The sequence below is a fragment of the Thalassophryne amazonica genome, chromosome 7 (assembly GCF_902500255.1).
Source record: "Thalassophryne amazonica chromosome 7, fThaAma1.1, whole genome shotgun sequence".
NCBI lineage: Eukaryota > Metazoa > Chordata > Actinopteri > Batrachoidiformes > Batrachoididae > Thalassophryne > Thalassophryne amazonica.
Genome location: NC_047109.1, coordinates 118,046,813 through 118,062,002, shown reverse-complemented (window position 1 = coordinate 118,062,002; position 15,190 = coordinate 118,046,813). Strand labels below are relative to the sequence as shown.

The 15,190-nt window shown below is 42.8% G+C and overlaps 1 protein-coding gene across 2 annotated transcripts in view; it reads right to left on the bottom strand.

Annotated features, from left to right (window-relative positions):
• The window catches only part of bckdhb (branched chain keto acid dehydrogenase E1 subunit beta), a 156,085-nt gene that overhangs the window by 10,915 nt on the left and 129,980 nt on the right, over window positions 1–15,190 (bottom strand). The gene's annotated exons all lie outside the window — the stretch shown is intronic.

Genomic DNA, 15,190 nt, shown 5'->3' with positions numbered 1-15,190 from the left:
GGACTGACATGAATCATGGCTCCAACACGAGAGATGTCAATTGAAACAAAGGAGAGGATCCTCAAACTCTTAAAAGAGGGTAAATCATCACGCAATGTTGCAAAAGATGTTGGTTGTTCACAGTCAGCTGTGTCTAAACTCTGGACCAAAGACAAACAACATGGAAGGTTGTGTAAAGGCAAACATACTGGTAAGACCAGGAAGACATCAAAGCATCAAGACAGAAAACTTAAAGCAATATGTCTCAAAAATCGAAAATGCACAACAAACAAATGAGGAACGAATGGGAGGAAACTGAGTCAACATCTGTGACCGAACTGGAAGAAACCGCCTAAAGGAAATGGATTTACATACAGAAAGCTAAACGAAAGCCATCATTAACACCTAAACAGAAAAAAACAAGGTTACAATGGGCTAAGGAAAAGCAATCATGGACTGTGGATGACTGGATGAAAGTCATATTCAGTGATGAAAAAAACTGTGAAAACATTCCTTGCAAAAAGACACATAGGGTCAATGTCATGGCCTGCAAATAGTCCGGATCTTAATTCAATTGAAAATCTTTGGTGGAAGTTGAAGAAAATGGTCCATGACAAGGCTCCAACCTGCAAAGCTGATCTGGCAACAGCAATCAGAGAAAGTTGGAGCCAGATTGATGAAGAGTACTGTTTGTCACTCATTAAGTCCATGCCTCGAGACTGCAAGCTGTTATAAAAGCCAGAGGTGGTGCAAACAAAATACTAGTGATGTGTTGGAGCGTTCTTTTGTTTTTCATGATTCCATAATTTTTTTCCTCAGAATTGAGTGAGTCCATATTTTTTTTTCCCTCTGCTTGTCTAAAAAAAGTAACCGTTACTGACTGCCACAATTATTTTTCCTGATTTCTTATAGTGTTTCTTAAAGCCAGAACGTTGCCATTTGACTGACTTTAGTTTTGTGTCATGTCTGTGATCTGCTTTTTTCTACAAAATTAAACAACTGAATGAACATCCTCCGAGGCCGGTGATTCCATACTTTTTGCCAGGGGTTGTAGAACTTTGATGAGCGAGCTCAGTAAACTACACTCGTCCCCAGCAGAGGACGACCCCAAATAATATTATCTATACTGAGCTCAAACATTCTGCAAGTGTATGAAGAACACTTCATTTTTACCCAGGAATGCAAAAACAAATTCTCAAAAAGCGTTTCTGTTCCGCTTCAAAGGACCACCTAGACCAGGGGTGGCCAAATTCGGTCCTCAAGAGCCACCTTCCTGACACTCTTAGTTGTCCCTGCTCCAACACATCTGAATCCAATGAAAGACTCTTAGCAGACTTTTAATGAGCCTTTCATTGGATTCAGGTGTGTTGGAGCAGGGAGACAACTAAGAGTGTCAGGAAGGTGGCTCTCGAGGACCAAACTTGGCCACTCCTGATCTAGACTGTTATCGGCAACAAGTCCACAATCCAGGGTCTGTCATGGTCTGGGGGTTGTGTCAGTTGCCCTTGGTAAAGTCAATTTGCACTACTGAGATGGTAGCATTAATGCACAACACATTCAGATTTTAGAACAATTTTAGAACAACATATGTTGCCTTCAAGAAGATATATTTTCCAAGACATCTGTGCATTTTTCAAAAAGACAATGCAAAACCACATTCTGTATACATTACAAAGACATGGCTATGGAAGAAGTGGGTACTTTTTAATCAGCATTTTCCATACAGTCCCAACTTTTTTCTGATTTGATTTGAGATTTAATTAATAATCAGTGATTGTTGGTTAGGTTGGATGTGTTCCTTCTAAAAAAGAATGGATTTATTTAAATTCTTCTGATTGCTTTTAAAATAATAATCACAGTAAGCACCTTTTTCTTCTGTATTCTTCATATCTGTCATGTCGGGCGGCAGTCCGACCCCAGGAGCGGGTGAACCCACAATACAAACTCCCGAACCAGGCTTTGAGGTACAAGTCGTCATGTTTATTTCGGGCAGAGGTTCGGTACACAGGTTGTCAGAAAACGGAGCAGAGGCACAAGCAGGGTGAGGCAAAAAGGCAGTCATCTCCAGGCAGGGGTCTGATGCACGGGCAAACACTGGCATATAGGCTGAGGCAAAAAGGCGGCCAAAAACACAAAGCAAGGAACTGGTACACGGCAAGACTAATCAGGACAGAGAACAAAAGGCTGGAGAGTGTGCTGGAAGCGACAACAATCTGGCGAGGGACTGTGAGACTGTGAGGGTTTATATGCATGTGGACAAATTAGGAACAGGTGGTGTTAACAAGATGCACGTGAGAGGAAGGATCCAGAAAGGGGGCGTGGCTAATGAACAAAGATACTATGTTGTGCAAGACAGTGAGGGAAGAGAACACAAGATGGAGAGAAGCAAAGACAAAGATGTGTGAACAGGTGTCAAGAATGTGACTAAATGAAAACACAAGCAGACTGGGACAAAGTGTGAGAGGAGGGCACAGAACTAGTGGAGTGACATGACGTGACAACACAGACAGAGATGCCAGAGGGATGAAGACAAAAATCAGGTGCAGCTTGGAGTGAAACACAAAACTAAGAACTGAGCTACTATGGGATATAATATTACTATGAACAAAAGTAACAATGAAAACTTAGGGCCGAAAAAACATAGCTAGGAACCAGGCATGACATAACTGATCAGGAGACATGAAACAGAATACTAAAGCAAAACTAAACAAGTGATAACATAATGAAAACACAACTGACTGAAGAATACCAAATGAAAACCAGATGACAAAATCAACAAGCCATGACACAAAAATACCAATACTAAAGATCAACAGAAATTAATAGATAACTGAATGATAAACAATGAAAACACAATCTGGCAGAACAAGAAAATAACTAGACAATAGCTAAAGAATGCAAAGTAACAGAGAACCAAAGTAAAATAGAACAGGGAATAAATACATGATAAATAGCTAATAAAACAGAACAGGAGCAGAAAGTGAGTCAAAGAAAGGGGAAGCAAGTAGACCAAACCTGATCACGGCCAAGCATGACAATATCCACCATCCTTTAAATAAATAAATGTTTTATTCCACTGTATTTGTGGAGGTGATAACGTAATTGTCTGTGGCCACCCTCAAGACCTATTCTCTCACTACAGACTAACAAAACAAGGGAAGCTGTAATCTCCTCTAAATACATTTTCTGGAAGTGGAAGAAGGTACACTAGTCTTGTTGTCTGCCAACAGAGCCGGACAGAGACGGGCCACACGACTCCCATTACATTCACAATGTTTATCTTTTGTGAAGTGCATCATTATATGCAATATACTGAAGTGTTGGAGTAAAAATCCAGCCAGAGGACTGCACCGGGAACGTTGCATCTTGAAGTGGGCGAGGATTTTAAAATACTTCACAAACGACTCAGAGGTGCAGTGATATTGCGTGTGCTGTCACATAAAAATGGAAAAAATGGACCTGGCCACACAGATAAAAAGGAAACTGTGATTTTAGATTACTGGTTGAGGTGGAAAAAAATCTGCAGTTGCAGGAAAAAAAGAAAGCAATGATGGAATTATGTAAAAGCCACTGCACAGTCCAAGAGATGGAATGTTGAACAACCATAATTCTTAATAAATAGGCAACCTTCAGTAACATCAATAAGGGAAGGGTTGTGCACAAGAAAATGTGGAACTTTGGGACAATAATGTTAACCAACAACTTATGGTGATGACTGGATGTCTTTGGTACCAGGTTCAAGGAATCCTTGGGTACAGCTGGAATGATTTTGTGTCAAACAGAGACTCAGATGAGACATACTACGTGCATCGTGAGGAAATGTTAGCTGCGATATCTCTGCCACACGTCACGTTTCACACAGGCGCCTCAGTCTTGAGGACCCCAGCAGCTTGAAGAAGGCCAACAGGACGCTTGTGTTTCACCTGCATGGGTACTTCTGAGATGTGTGAATGGACAGGTGATTTGCCTTGCTGGTTACTATCCAGAACCATTCATGGTTCCATCGTGTGATGGAGGATGTGACATGTGGTACCAGACCTGACCTGGACCATGAAACTTCAACAGCTGCATTGGTCTCGTGTGTTGACTAACCACCTGAGGGGTGCATTTGCATTTTTTCTTCCAGGCAGACAAATCACTATCGCTAAACTACTCCAACAGTTTCATTATGGATTATAATCCCTTCTGTGAATACTTTGTTTCATCCTGCCTACCTTATCCAACACAGTCAGACGGACCAGGCAAGGGTACGTAACAGTGCAATGGCATGACTCCGTGTCGTGCCATCTGTTTCTAAAAAAATGATTGTACGTGGTCTATTAGAAAAGAAACCGACCTTTTTATTTTTTTCAAAAACTATATGGATTTGAATCACGTGCGATTACATCAGACAAGCTTGAACCCTCGTGGGCATGCATGAGTTTTTTCACGCCTGTTGGTTGCGTCATTCGCCTGTGGGCAGGCTTTGAGTGAGGAGTGGTCCATCCCTCCCGTCTATTTTTTCATTGTTTAGGAATGGCTCAGAGACTGCCACTTTGCTTGATCAAAATTTTTTCAGAAACTGTAAGGCACATCCGAGTGGACACCATTCGAGAAATTCAGCTGGTTTTCGGTGAAAATTTTAAGGGCTGATGAGAGATTATGGAGTGTTACTGTCGCTTTAAGGACAACCCACGGAGCCAGAGGGCGCACCGCGCTCCGAGCCACCGTCGTCAGCCTGTTTCGAGGTGAAAACTTCCAAATTTAAGCCTCTGTTGACCCAGGACATCGTGAGAGAACAGAGAAGTTTTAGAAGAGGTTGGGATCAGCAGTTTATCCGGACATTCCACTGTTAAAGGAGATTTTGTAATGAAAGACGTGCGGACGGATTCGCGCGTCGGCAGGCAGCTGCTCATGGCCCGGCGCCACAGAGAAACACCTCCGTGTTGATAACCATTCGTAAAATTCAGGCGGCTTTCGATGGTTTTCAGTCGAGTGAGTATCCGAGAAACTGTTTTAACAGCTGGGCATGTTCAAACTTGTCCCGTAACGCTTCCAACGCATGCCCACGAGGGTTCAAGCATGTCTGATGTAATCGCACGTGATTCAAATCCATATAGTTTTTGGAAAAAATAATAAGGTCGGATACTTTTCTAATAGACCTCGTATGTGCATTTTAAAGATATTTCTTTAAACGTTGTCCTTTGGATGAATATTTTCTGTGATATGAAAAGTGACACGAGGCTCGCTGTCTCAGGTCTTGTCCCTACACTGCCTCTCATTCAGACAAGTCTAACAGATGTCCACTAGTCTGATTCTGAGGGTATTTATGGCAATAAAAAGAAATAAAAACTAAAAAATGGAAAACTGTAAGCCTTCATCATCCCGTAACACTTGCTGTGCCAAACTGGAGTGAACAGCCTTTAAACCGCATCCCAGAACAGAACAGTACCACGACTCAGCAGGACAGTGCTGGGTCAGCTGTGCGCTGGAGTCCACTCAGTTCAAATACACAAATGAAACTGAAAAGAGTCAAACGACAACCAACTAGTTCAAGAGCCTGAGGGACGCCTGTGACACTCGCACCCGAACTGACTGACTCTTATGATGGCTGTGAGACTGGATGGACGATGTCCAGTTGTCGTTAAGATGAAGTGATCTCTGCCTCCAAAAGTACCATCTGTGTAAATGAGGCATGTGATCTGTGCTCTGCTTTCTGAGGCTGCGGTTTCTGTAATGTCAAAAACAAAAAAAGAAGAAGAAGAAAAAAAGAAGCAGATTTGTCAAAGCATTTTTACTTGAAATATTCAAGTGGTTTGTTCTCTCACAAAGGGTGATGCACCATCTCTTTCTGTGCATCCCTGAGGTCCATTAAAGCACTGCCTTCAGCTGCATCTCCTGCTGCTTGACTCTATTCTTTACAGTCATCAGTGAAAGACTCAGGAACAGAACAGTGAATGACACATGAATTAAAAAAAAAAAAAAGAGAGAGAGAGAGCTGCAGCCAAACGATAATGGAAACGTGCCAAATACCACCAAACTCTGCTGGTTTCAATACAAGAGAGAAAATCAAATCCATGAGCAAATCTTTCTGTAAACGCCCAGAGGCCAGTTAATGATGCAAACCTAAATCACTCAAATGCTGAAAGAAACTCAACAGCAGGATAATGGATTATTTTTTAATTATGACATTGATGATGCTAAATGGACTGCATTCACACACACACACACACACACACACACACACACACACACACACACACACACACACACACACACACACACACACACACACACACACACACACGTCAGTATGCTGCTATGCGAGGTGCTTAACTGCGCAATGGGATTAATTTGGGCAGTAAGGACCATGCCCATGGTACCTTAGTGATTTTCCTGTATGATGCTGGTCTCATGCCGCCACCATTACCTCTTACCATTTACCATTGAGAAATAAGGCCATTTTTGACCTTCTAATCTGCATCTCGTGACATATGTGCATAGAGCGAAAGAGGAGCCACGCCGTGTGTAAGATCAACAACTGTTAAAATAAAGAATAACATTACGGCAGATGTGCACTATGTAGAAAAAGAAGACACGATGTCCAACAAATTGTGGTTGCTATCAAATGGCTAAATTAGTAACTGAGGGTGACTCATTTGCCATTTAAGCCATGACTGACTCAGGAAAAGCCCCACGCCCCTGAGAGTAAAAGATGGAATGACCTCACAGCTTCACGTCCGACTTGATGCACATTAAGAGGAACACTGCTCCTAGTAACACGCGCGCTACCAAGGAGCTGAGTGACTTCTGAGGAGACGGGTCAGGGCTGTGATTTATTTACTGAGAGAAAGAGAAAAAAGACGCACCAAACATAGAGAAGACAATTATCAGACAAGTCAAAAATAGATGTAATTAGGATGAAGTGAGAGCGAATGCACGTCGCACTTCACTGAGAATTCATCCTCAGACGTCTCTGGTATGTCTTGGTTACAGCGTTCAAGCCTCACGTATGTTGAGAGAAGAGCGAGAAGGAAGGTGTGTCTGCTTCAGCTACTTTCAGACAAAATCCCATCCAAGGGGTTGTGTGCACTTGTGACCATGTTATTTGAGTTTTAGAACAGAAATACTGCTAACCACAAAATAACATTTAGAACATTTGTAAGCATAAAGAGTTCCCTCTCCCTCACAGACACCACTCACTGCCGATGTGACTATGTGACTCCTGAATCTCCTTATAATGCCTCCAGTGTGTCCTCCCAGTTGGACCTGCCTGGAAACAGGAAGTGCCAAAATTCAAAGCCACAGTAAAACAGGAAATGTTCAAATGTCAAACACTTCCTGGAATGACAGACGAGATCCCATGGAATCTCGCGGGAGCTCAGTGGCAAGCTCACACTCAAACAGTCACAGTGAAACAGGAAATGTTGAACACTTCCTGGCATGGGTGGGGCTAGCGCAGAGGAGGGGGATTCACTGGACTCCCCTGAAATCTGATTGGACACAGATGATTGACACATCACGGCACCACACGTCTGGTTGAAAGAGCTGCATTTTCAAATCAGTGAGTCACACTGACTGCGAGGTTCCTCCAGGCCAGTAGTTGGTGCTGTGTACCACAAAAAGCTCTAATCCACCTTAGTAGAACAATAAAAATGTTTGCTTCAGATTTGAACTGAACACACTGTTTGAACTATGGACTTCTAATGGCACCAAACTTATACTGGTGAGTAAACAACCGTATTTTATTCCAGAAATGAGGTCCAGGTTGTTAAAATTAGCATTTCTCCTTTAACTCAGGTTACCTTATATACACATGTTTAAGCTAACAGACAGCAGCTGGTTTATGCTCTGTTGGCTTATTAGTGCAGCAGATAACTGAAACAATCCTTCAAATGGTGATACAAGTATCAAATTCAGTACAAATACAGCTGGAGCAAAATTAATGGAGCAACTTTAACATTTGACACCTGTACAAACTGAAACTGACCTTTGTCATGCAAAATAGCGCCCCTAGAATTTTCAAAAACCCATCCGCATCGAGGTTTTTTCGTCGTAGCCTCACGAAATTCGGTACACATATTTACCATGCTAGGACGCACAAAAAAGTCATGGTGAAATGTCAACAGGATGTGGGCCATTTTGATTTTAAGTTTCGATTTTGAGGTAATTTTTGCCGTTTTTGGCCATTTCCAGTACTTACATTTGAACGAACTCGTCCTAGGGATTTCATCCAATCGTCTTAAAATTTGGTCAACATCATCAGGACCCAATGGTGATCAAAAGTTATCAAAAGAATGTAATTAGGTCAAAAGGCGTGGCTGCTAGGGTTCGTCAAACTTTGGCGAGCTTTTCGGAGGGCGCCGTTTCACTTCAAACGGCTGTCACGCCCACATACGTAATCGTAGATCCTTCAAACTTGCTGGACATGATGAGGGCTCTGCCCTGAACATCTGCATATATTAACTTCCCACCTCCGCCATAGCGCCCCCCCGGTGGTAACAGGAAATGTCCTATTTTTACTTTAACAGGTCCTGATGTCACATAGTTAACCCAATCAACTTCATTCCATTTTAGAGAAGCTTGAATCTTCGACTGGACTGGGTTGCTTGACGCGAAACTTCATGATTTGCCGCTCCTTACTTTTTAAATGCTCAATTTTAACTATGAACTATTATATATAACTATTTCATAGTTAAAATTCAAATGGCTGAGCATTTAAAAAGTAAGGAGGGGCAAATCAGGAAGTTTCACAACCTTTTAGTGCAGAAAAGGCGTACTTTCAGTGGGAGTATTTTTAAAGATACACCCAGACAAATTAGTGACAACAGGGAAAATTGGGTAAAGAATCTCTCCAACAGGGTTCTTACACAGACAGAAAAGGATGTGCTCACCAAAGGATTATATTTCTCAGTGACCCCTAAATATATACTGACAGTAGATTACATCACTGCAGTAGAGTCAGCCATTAAACATAACAGTTTGTCAGAATCAGAAGCTGGGGACCTCCGACTAAGAGTCACAGCAGTGCTGAACAGTGCTAAGCCTCCTCCGTCCAACATCACAGGAGAAGAACAGAAAGCTTTGTCAGCACTGCAGAAGGATCAAAGCAACCTTATCCTGCCAGCGGATAAAGGCAGATGCACGGTGGTCCTGAACACATCGGACTATGAGGCCAAGATCAACAACTTGCTCAGTGACTCCAATACATACGAACGTCTGAAGAGAGACCCCATGAGCGGCTATAAGAAGAAAATCATTAGCTACCTCCAAAACTTGGAGAAAGAGGGACTCATCGACAGGCAGACATACTACAGACTGTACCCGGGGGACGCCACTCCGTGCATCTATGGACTGCCCAAAATCCACAAACAGGACGTGCCACTCAGGCCTATTGTATGTAGCACAGATTCCATCACGTACAATTTGGCCAAGCACCTCAAGTGGATTTTGGCTCCTCTAGTGGGTAACTCAGACCACCATGTGGAGAACACACAAGATTTTGTGAACAAGATCAAGGACCTGCAGCTGGAGGCAGATGAAACAATCGTGTCATTTGATGTGACTTCGTTGTTCACCTGCATCCCCACCGCTGAGGCCGTCTCAGCTGTGAGGCAGAGACTGCTGGAGGATGTGTCTCTACTTGAAAGGACCAAACTCACACCAGACCACATCTGCCAACTCTTGGAGATCTGTCTTAACACCACGTATTTCCTGTTTAGGGGCAATTACTACAGGCAGATTCATGGTTGTGCGATGGGGTCTCTGGTATCCCCCATTGTGGCCAATCTGTACATGGAGCGAGTGGAGAAGACAGCCTTGACGTCTTTCACGGGCATCTCTCCCAGTCACTGGTTCAGATATGTTGATGACACATGGGTTAAAATCAAGCAACAGGAAGTTGAGGACTTTACAGAACACATCAACTCGGTGGACGCCAATATCAAGTTCACACGTGAGGCTGCCAGAAACAACCATTTAGCCTTCTTGGACTGTGATGTTACAATTGGAGAGAACAGGCAGCTCCAGACAGGGGTTTACAGAAAACCAACTCACACCAACCAATTCTATCGATCAGATGTCAGGAAAACTGTAACAAACACTACATAGGTGAGACTAAGCAACCTTTACACAAAAGGCTATACCAGCACCACAGAGAGGGTGCCAGTGGACCTCAGTCTGCAGTTCATCTCCACCTTAAAGACACTAACCACACGTTGAGGACAAGGAAGTTAAAATATTAGCCAGAGAGAAGAAATGGTTTGAGAGAGGGGTCAAGGAGGCATTCTTTGTGAAACGTTTGAAACCCAGCCTTAACTGGGGAGGGGTTCTGAGACATGCTTTATCCCCTGTTTACAATGGGGTACTCAGGACAAAGCAGTTTCAGTCTTTTGTTCATGGTAATGAGTCATTCACGTCATCAGCAGAGTTGTCAAGGGAGCCATTAGGAGAGGGTCCCTCCCATCATTAGGAGGGACAGCTGCCCTGTCATTAGGAGGGTGCTAACTAGAGCACAATAGGTGCTAATTAGAGCTATTGTTTAGTCACTAGCCTACAGCAGTCCTGCCTCTCGGTAGGAGGGGTCTGGTTAGGTTTAAAACTCCAGCTTTTGTGACCTCTTGATTATTCTTCTCTACAAGAGTCAAGACAGAAGTCAGACCACCAGAGCAAGAATTCTAGCTGAGGAAGCTTCTGCGATTTGAAGCGAAACGTCCTCACGTCAAGCAACCCAGTCCAGTCGAAGATTCAAGCTTCTCTACTATGGAAACCACCTGGACAACGGAGAGCCTACACAGAAACATTCATTCCATTTTTAAAACATGCAAAACAAATTGGTGAACGTAGGCGATGAACACCGTGAAGTTACAAGTAACGGCGTCCATGTGGCGGCATGCAGAATATTGACCTTTCGCCATGAAATTTCGTTCTTCCTTTTGACGGCTTTAATTTTGTCATATCATCATGAAAATTGATCCACACGTCAAGCACGGCAACCTCTTACAATTCATAGGGGCGTCGCCCATGGGCGGGGCAAAATGCCTCAACAGTGCCCCCTTGAACTTTCAAAAAACCCTCCCCATAGGGTTTTTTTTGGAGTAGGGAGATGAAATTTGGTACACGTGTGACTTGCATAGACGTACAAAAAAGTCTCTTGCACCATGGGTCTACTACAAACAGGAAGTCGGCCATTTTGAATTTTCTTGTCATTTTGCCATGATTTCCACATGTTGTATTTGAACGAACTCCTTCTAGGGATTTTGTCCAATGCACTTCAAATTTCTGTCACAGCATCCAGAGACGATAATGATCAAAAGTTATTGAAAGCTTTTCTCTATGTCGAAGGGTGTGGCCGCTATGGTGCCGCCATTTTGACCCTTCGCTATGGAACATCAAGTCATCTCCTTCATGCTTTGCCTGATTGACTTGAAACTTCACGTGTGATGACAGTTGGCCCCTGAACAAACCTGGCCCCTCTGTTTGTACACTGAGCGCCCTCCTAGTGGATGAACTATCAACATGTCATAACTCCTTCATGCATTGTGTGATTTGCTTGAAATTTGAACTGTGTGATGAGTGGTTGCCCCTGTATGCACATGCCCATCTGGTCACAAGGGGACGCACTGGCCTCGGTAGGCGGTGGCGCGGAACGAGGGCCCGTATATGACTGCTTGCAGTCCTAGTTTTTACTGTTGCTGCACTTTGTGTCAAATCATAGTCATATTGTATATCATATTGATATGAAAATTCAGTAAGGTATATCTTCTATTATACATTCCAAATCTAAGGTGAACTCTACTAGTGTTTACTTATGGCCCACTCACATGGCACTTGACAAAGGGCAATGAAGCCCTAACTTAACAAGAAATCTAGACTTTCGTTGACTTTCGTTGGCATCGTTTAACTTTCGTGCAGCTCAGTTCCTGCAGCTGGCGCTTCGTCAGGATGTTTAAACTGTTGAAAAATTTGAACGAAGGGCAACGGAAACCTCAATTCGTCCGTGTTTCGTTTTGCTGTCTTTCTTGACGTTTTTTAATCGTTTGTTTAGTTTTGTAACGTTATTGTTTAGTTTGACTTCGTTTGACCAGCTGAATGTTTTCACACAGTGCAGAAGCCGGTTTGTGAGCACTGCTGCTGCTGCTGTGTTCAGGTACTGCCGCAAATTACAGGGCAAACTCAGCCTGTTTGCTTGGACTTTTTTGTCTGGGTGGATACAATTAATTATTTTGCCACAAGCAACTGCTGAATTTGAAACAACAAAAACGTTGTGTAATTTCCAACGGCAGCTGCTGCGTGCACTTATTATTTTTTTTTATTAAATATAACAATATGAGTGTAGGAATGACAATCCAGCCCTTATGTACATGTGGCAACAGGTAGATAAAAAGAGATATAAAAGATTATATAAAGAGCTGTTCTGGAAGGCAGAATTCACATTATGGATCGACTGCAGCTGGCTGAAATAACCACACATGTGAGTCAATGTGCGTTCACACGGACTGATCAATTTACTGCTCTGATATATTCAATCATCTTTACACTTATATTTATTCCCCCTTTTGACTGTTTTCTGTTATAAATCAATATACATAGCTTAGTAACTAGAGCCCGGCCGATATAAGCCCTTTTGAAAGTACTCACTATCGGACGAAATTTTGCTGACAGAATGCCGATAATTTCTCATAAACAGAACAGTTACTGAAATAATGTTTGTGTCGGCAATGTAAAATTTCCTTGCACTGTTTGTCCAGTAGATGGAGCTCTGACTCCATTCATCTGACAGCTGATTACACCCCTGCTTAAATGTGTTCATCACCGGCCCCCGTAGTTCGCCATCACACTGCACTGATCGGCTGACAAAAGCATACAAGTAAGTTTATAAGGATGTTATTTGTAATAACTTTGTGATTACATTCACCCCACATTTCTCCTGTTTCAGTTCAACTCAGTATGATTGACTCAGTTTATGTAGTAATGTGTCAAATGTGCTTTATTGCGTCGGTCACGCTTTTTATTAAGCCCACGTTGTGTAGACCTTATTTCTAGCATAAAAAACTTTCCTTTACTGCTAAGAGGTTGAAACATTTAGATTCAATGGTTGTCCGGAAGGGTTCTGGGAATTACTGCCATTCTGGGGCCAACGCTGTCCAAGCTTTACTAAATTGTAAATAACTTTTTAATGATACGAGATAGAAACTTACTTTTTTTTGCTGAAAAGTTAATTCCGCAGACTTTCGAGCCACCGTCGACCATCTTGGTACTCCTCATAGAAGATGTGTGATGACGTGTGCAATGTGAGTGTCCAATCTGAATTGGTTCTCCGTCACATGGTTTTCCAAAATCCAATCGTAGGGCAGATTTACCTCACATGATATGGCAAAGATCATTTCCAGGAATGATATCTTACTAGTTGGCCCGTTTGAATAGCCCCCTAACTGCTCCAATTGCATTTTTGCATTTTTTGAACTTGAAAATTCTTCTCTGTTGTAAAGTTAATCAATATGAGGACAAAGCTTCAGCTTTTAGCTCATACCTTTTTTGTTAAGAGTCCAAAAAAGAACTGTTGGGAAAGGGTCGTAACACGGACCCGCAACAGGGGGCGCAAATGAACGGACAATGGATAAGACAAAGAGCAACAATTTAATGTTGTGAATCGCACAACTAAATACAGACACAGATAATGCCAATTGTACACAAGGTGACGTGCGGGCAGGCTCGAAGATAGGAGACCTCTGGCGATCGGAGAGCCGGGACCCACACAGCTTCCACCACCAACGGCCTGAAGAACACCGGAGCCGCCAAGTCCTGAGTCCCCAGGTGGTCACCGTCTTCGGTTGCAGACCCTGGTACTGCTGGCAGAAGATGACAAAACAGTTATGGTGAGTGTGTATCCACACACCCAGTAATCCTTTTTCTGCAGGTCTTCAAGGAGGGAAAACCTCCACCTCCAGACACAATTTCACCCGTGCAGCTCCTGCTAGTCTCCTCCCTGGATGGAGTAAGAGGCGAAGAACGTCGCACTCCCACTATCCGCCAATCCAGCTTCAGACTCAATCTACAGGAATGCGGCTGCACACAGAACAATGTTAGATCCACAATTATCACAGCAGAGAAGATTACCTTCAACGGTAGTTGATTTCTCGGCGAGGAGGTGGAGTAATGATCCGGCTTTTGTAGAGCTGGTGGTGATTGGTGACAGCTGGTGTAAACGAGTGACAGCTGTCACTCTCTGTCTCGGCGCCCTCTCATGCTTGGAGCCCGCACTCCAAGCAGGGCGCCGACTGGTGGTGGTGGGCCAGCAGTACCTCCTCTTCAGCGGCCCACACAACAAGAACATTTTATTTATTTAAAAAAAAAAATAAATAAATAAATAATAATATCGGCTGATATTTATCGGCTATCGGCAAATCAGCCAATTTATCGATTATTGGCATTTTTTTTCATCCATATATCGTTATCGGCATCGGCCTCAAAAAATCCATATCGGTCGGGCTCTATTAGTAACATAATACAGTGATACAGCAGTGACCACGGAACACCTTTTTTTTTTTTAATTGGAGCAAGACGGAGCGTACCACATGTCCTCAGACAGTGAGGGTTCTGATGATGAAAGAGATAATCCCTCTTTTGTTCTGGACGAGGAACCAGAGCTTGTGGGTCCACTGACATGTGCACACAGATCTCCACAGCTTCTTTTTGCAGTTTCTCCAGGACTCGGCGCTATGAGCTCCGTCCCAGCGCAGAGTCCTGGAACTCAGAGATGCAGACACACACTGCTCCAGCTGTGAGGTTTTTTTAAGACCTCAAGAATAAAGTAGTATTACGAGAATGAAGTTATAATTTTATGAGAAAAAACTCGTAAATTATGAGAATAAAGTCACAATATTACGAGAACAAAGTTGTAATTTTACGAGAACAAACTAGTAATATTACGAGAATGAAGTCATAATATTAGCAGAATAAACTTGTAATATTATGAGAATAAATTTGTAATTTTAAGAGAATAAAGACATAATTTTATGTATCTCAAAATGAGATCCGTGGGACGCTTTAAGTTGTACTTTAGTATAGGTTTTACAAATAAGGAAATCTTGTAGTCATCTGCACCACATTATCATTAGTATCAGCTCTTTGAAAAGAATATGTAAGAAAATGCTTCTATTCCGGAGGACGAACCACACGGACTTCGCTTGTAGTTCCGGTGATTAGTCGCTCCTGAAATCACCTCTTTCGT